The 5872-nt window shown below is 37.4% G+C and overlaps 1 long non-coding RNA gene across 1 annotated transcript; it reads left to right on the top strand.

Annotated features, from left to right (window-relative positions):
* Positions 1-4373: 4373 nt before the first annotated feature.
* Positions 4374-5621, top strand: LOC136290117 (uncharacterized). The gene is made up of 3 exons (XR_010720974.1): positions 4374-4473; positions 4558-4623; positions 4784-5621. It is a non-coding gene; the product is annotated as an uncharacterized lncRNA (long non-coding RNA).
* Positions 5622-5872: the final 251 nt, after the last annotated feature.

Below are 5872 nucleotides of genomic sequence, written 5' to 3'. Positions count from 1 at the left end.
TGCTGTGCTGTGAGAGAATATTGAAAATAGATGTCTCTATTTTCAGACTTATGTACAGACAATGTCCTCAATATTTTACAATATTATTGGATGCCAGAACACACTTTGCTTTGTCTGTGTCCAAGGCATCAATTGATGGTTACAGGTTATCACCATGCTAGAAATACATTGACTTTTACCATAATTCCAATGAAGATAGTTACAACAATTCAATTAATTAAAAAAAAAAAAATTAAAAGTAATTGTTCTTACAGTTTCCCAGAACGTTGTGTCTAACCTACTCCAGTTACTGCCAAAACCAGAGTGTTATGTGATATTGAGTGCTTTGACAAATTATTAAAAAAGCCCTAGGAGAAGGCTAGGAGACCATGGAGTCTCCCCAGTGGAGTCTGCCCTTGTGCCGGGCAGGTGTGGTGCCCCCAGCAACTCCTCAGCAGTGAAATTGCTGTACTTTGTCTTCCCAGCACAGCTAACAAGGGCATCAGTTTCACCGGCCAGCTGTCATGTCTAGGGAGCTGCTGCTTTGGTGCAAACTTTGTTCAGATTCGCTGCTTATTTTGATCCAAACCAAAATCAATTCTGTGGAAAAATAAGTCTGCAAAGTGGAAACTGGATTTGTATCCAGATTTACCCTGAATTTTAAAAAATTTGGACCTTTTAGATTCTTAATCTCGATTAAAAGTAGACAATAATATAAGTACCCAAACATGAAAACTTAACTAAATAAATAATCAATTTCTAGAGAGTATGAGGAAAGACAGTACAACAATTTTTTTAAAAAAGATACACATCAAAAATCTAGGTATGAAAAATAATTATAATTTTGGGGTTTCTGATTGTCTTTTTTGGACACATATGTTTCCAATTTTTACATTAGCATTGTAAGAAGTAAGAAATTTTGATTTTAAAAAAAGGGAAAAAAACCCCCACACATTTACTGACATTTCCTGAGGACTTAGGAAAGGTGCCAAATGTTGTGAGGTTGTGATAGAGGCAGGACTGTGAGCAACATCAAGAGCAAGAATAGCTTTCTGCAGGCACTGCTGTTCTGACAAAGCTCTTAGATACATGTCTTGAAGAAAAACTCCCTTTGCTATACTCGCATGCTGCACTGGCACTTCTAAAATTTCCTGATTTGCATTTGTACTCACTGGTTTTACACATTATTCAATTTGTACCTCATTGTTTTCAATTTCGCAAAGTAAAAATATCCATGTGTGATGTAAAATTCAACAGTAGGGTATAAACAAATGCTGCATACTGTCACTTATACATTGCATTAGGATGTGTTCTTATACCTTGCAGATGAAAAGCCTGATAAAATGTAACAAGGAAGGATAATTGTATATTGTGTGTTTCTCAGGTACCACTGATCAGACAGAGAAATTGAACCACTACTGAAGATGTCTTACACCTAGGCTTTGCTACCTGTATTTCACAATACTAATGCTTAAAATGGGCATTCCTAATGTGTGATGCGTGAGCAAATATTGCATGTAATCCAGCAGCATGTGCCTGGTCCCAGCTCTGCTGGCACTTTATTCAGAACAAACCTGGTGCCTGTGTGTGCATGAGTTGTGTCCTTTTGGCGTGGTGTCTGTATCTAAGCAGATCCTTGTCCTAGAACAACATATATTTGCCAGAAATACAATAATCTTCAGAAAAATTGTATCCATGTCCTGGATATGGTGCAAACCTTCAGGGCTTTTGTATTGTTTTCTGTAGACTTGTCACTAAAGATTAAACTTACAAGTGTAAGTATTCTGGAAGATCATCTATGGTTTAATTTGTTTTGAAAAAACATTAGCATTATGAACATTATTCCAGACAAATAAGGCCTGGAGTAGTTATAGCCATTAACATCCCTGATCAGAGAAGTCTCACCCTATCAGCAACCACCACCTGAACTTCCCTGGTGAGTAATAGCAGCCAGGCAGTCCTTGACTGGGTACCTCTCTCTGCCAGTCCCTTGGGAAATTATTTATTGGAATAGCCCAAACCCTGTTGCTTGCTATTTTTTGGGGGAGAAGAGGAACCTAACTCTCATTTCTATATCCTTATTTTTGTTTCTGTGGGAGTCTCCAAACTATACTGTGTTGTATTTATTGTGTATATTGTTGTATGTATTGTGTCTAACGGTTGGAGCTTGCACTTTCTCTTCAGTGATGCTCAGGAAGCTGGACACTGTATAACAACTAATAAGTCATTTCCTAGACCAAATTATAATTCAGGCTCTGTTAGGTGTATCCCAGAATTCTACAGCTTTTTATTTAAATAAAAGCTAGATGTGAAATGTATTGTTGCATGTTGAAGAACTTCACAGAAATCTATTAACGCAACTGCCTACTTACATTTCCCATATTCCAAAAATAAACTCCTTCAGTACTGGCCTTGGCTCATATACCTAAATAAAAATATATGAAATAAAAATTGAAAGCAGCTTAATCCTTTTACCATCCATCCTCATGGGAAAAGCTCAGCTGAAGTCAAGGGGAAAGACTCAGGGATATAAGACAAATACTTACTCTAACCAGACATATAAGGTTATCAAAATAAGCTGCTGGTTAAACGAAGGTGATTATTTTAATTTTAGCACAAAAAGGTGAAATCCAGATTCATAAAATAATTTATATTACATATTTGAGGGTTTGCTTGATTTCTTGGGCATTTTAGTGCTGGACTTGATGCTAGAGATCATGAAAATATGGACAATGAAAACAATGAAATCCTTACACTTCTTTTGAAAATGTGTTGTACTTTCAAGTGGTTTTGATATCCTTTCCAAAAAAATGTTACTCGTGAAATGCATCCCTTGAAAATGATAGCACAGTTGGGCATTTTTGTTGAAAAGTTAATATTCTTTAGCAACTAGGCAACTGGCATATCTTGGATCTCCCCATGTAGGAATTTGTTTACTTTTTTTAGCAAGTAATGTAGTCATCAACAACAATCTTGGATATGCAATCAGCAGCAACTTGTGTCTTCTGCTCCCTTATTAATGCAAATTATTATTCACAACCTCCTGCAGAACTAAAATACTACTGGCTTCTGAAAACTTAAAAAGTGTGGGGGAACATGAATGCTCAGACTAAGAAAAGGACACTAATGTCTGAAAAGCTAAGATTCTGCATGGTCCTGTATTTTGCATCAGTGTCATCTTATACAGCAGATGTGCTACACTTATGTTCAGATTCAGCAACGTTTCATGAGTATTCTGTTTATTTTTCAGAAAATTTCATGATAAATCAAAATGCAAGTGGGCATCAGACCTGTGAAACTTCAGTTGTAGAACAGAAAGACAAATGACACACCCAAGTTACATACCCAGGGAGAAAATACAGTTTGTTAGAATTTTATGGATGCAGCTAAATTATTAAGATGGATTTAGTTTAACAGCTGCTTTAACATAATAGATGGTTAGTAATAGATGGCTTAAAATCTGTTGATAAAAATCTGTATCTGCACAGATGACTAGCAAGACATATGTTTTGCCATTCAAAACTTCTCTCAGCTAGATGGAGAAAATAAACATCCATTTTGTGCTTTCGTAGGAAAGTGGTTTGTCTATTAGACTAATCAATGAATGGGGATGAGGAGAAAGGTAAAACGACAATGGCAACTTTACTGCATTTTTCTTTTTCAAGAAGACAACTGGTTGCTGTGCATAGAAGTGGTCTGAGAAGATGGCAAGGTCCAAGTTTCCTGGTAATTAAACAAAGAAGCTCCCCTGTGTGTGGCACACTGGAGGCAAGAACTCAGGTGCTCAGCAGTTTGGGATGGGCTCAAAGTAAAGCAGCATCTGGAGAAATGTAAGGCAGAATAATGTGGCGGGCCTGAAGTGCAGGTGTCTGCTGGGCTGATTTCAGCTCTTCTGTTGATTCAAATTTACAATGATTTGTATTCAAGTGTTACATTTTGCCTTTGCCATGCTGAGGTGGCCAAGCCTACACTGTCTCTGTGCCTCAGTTCTGCTTCCCTCCCAACAGCACATGGTGACCCTTCCATAACAAAAGTGCCCCAGTGACTTTTATGTGTTTCATTCTAGTTGACAGCAAATCTTCTGATGTCAACCCACTCAACATGGTTAGTTGTTATCTAGTCAACCTGAGAAACTTCAAAATTAACTGTGTGTTTTTAACTACCTGTGGAAAGCAGTAGGTGCCTCGAAGAGCTAGTTCATTGCTATCAGGTGAATAATGGAGGATGACATGAATGCTGACCTCTCTCCACCTACAAAGTGAATCTAGATGACCAGCTTAGATTGGATATCTGACTCCACATGGCTAAACATAACAAATATCACCTGTATTTGGGAATTTCGTCCCTTGAACACAGTATTTCTAATTGCTCAAGCCACTTGTCTTCAAACTTAAGAGAAGAAGAAAAACTTCTTCAGGATAACTCATTTTGCCTATAAGCTTTTCTCTAAACTCTGTCTTAGGGTTTCAGCTTCATGCTGACATAAAGCTCAAGGTCTGGAAATTATAACATTTTTTGGAGTCTTTAAAAATTTACCCAAAGCAGTAGGTTTACATAGCTTGTTATTCTGGTTCTCAGGTTCCTTTCAGAATTCCTCTGAAAAACTCATCTTACTAGATATCAGCAAATTCTTTTATCATCCAGGTATGAACAAGTTATAATGACTCTAAATCCTACATTCTAATTGGAAATATCATCTAATTAAGAATCTTTGTCTTCATTATCCTGGATATCTATAGCAATGATATTTAGAAAATGTAGCTGACTGTAAAAAGTCAAATAATTTGTTATTTTATATTTACAGAAATCTTTGGATTACCATTGTGAGCTGTTTTGAATTTCAAGAGAGACTGAAGTTATGTTCTCCACATACAATTGATCACAACAGCAATAGCGAATTTCCTGCCTCTTTCTTCCTCCATCTGTCTGCTTCCCTCTACCCCCATAATGAACCAGCTGGTCATTAAAACTTGCAGCCAAGTATACAAGGAGTAAATTACTGCCCTCTGCTTTGGGAAAGCCAAAAATACCCACAGGTTTGTTGATCAGCATGTATGTCTGTCAATCAGTGTGTTCCAAACTCAGGAGCAGACAATGCATGTGCCACTCTGAGGAGTTGGTGTGGTGTGGAAACTTGGGACACAAGGCACTTGTTCAGGGGAAAAGAAAAGGGGCATGTGGGACAGCTACAAGAACTAGCCCTCTACTACTCATGTTGTTTCTCTCTTGCTAGTGAAGATGAGGGATGGGAATCAGAGCAGTCAGAATAACAGAAGTGTTGGGTTTTATGTACTTGAAGTTGTGAGGGAGAGAGTATGTGAGCACATAATGTCATACACCTGAGAACCATGAATCAAAGGTGAAAATATGTGTTACACACTAAAAGGCAATGTTTTATATTAAGCAGAGAAGTAAGGTGAGGATTTTTATTTAAGAACTCTCTATTCTGTTAACTTTTACATTTGGAAGGGAATCAAAATGCAGAACTAAACTGCTATGGCAGCAGAGTGTAAATAAAAGCAGATAAGATTACACTACAGGCACAACTGAGAGTTCAGCTGCAGAAAGCTGAAAGACCAGCTTGCCTCTGCCATGTATTTTAGTTTTGTGAGAAGACAGGTTAGGAGACCTTAGACTTCATGTTTGACTTGGTATCCCATTTGTATCAAAATAACCTCATCATTCAGTGCCATGACATCTTATGTGCCTCATCTTCAGGTATGGGCCAGATTTTGTGTTTCTGAGGAGAATAACTGTTTACAGAGTTGTTCAACAATCAGACAATGTGATATGCACAATTGTATATGCAATTTCTATTCTGAATAGTAGCCAGGTTAGCTAAAATACTTAATCTAGTTCCATGCTGGATCTGTAGTCACTGATGGGAAACTGT

Source organism: Chamaea fasciata, unplaced genomic scaffold (genome assembly GCF_029207755.1).
Source record: "Chamaea fasciata isolate MVZ Bird 193981 ecotype frontalis unplaced genomic scaffold, bChaFas1.0.hap1 SCAF_5, whole genome shotgun sequence".
NCBI lineage: Eukaryota > Metazoa > Chordata > Aves > Passeriformes > Sylviidae > Chamaea > Chamaea fasciata.
This window is presented reverse-complemented; position numbering and strand designations above follow the sequence as displayed.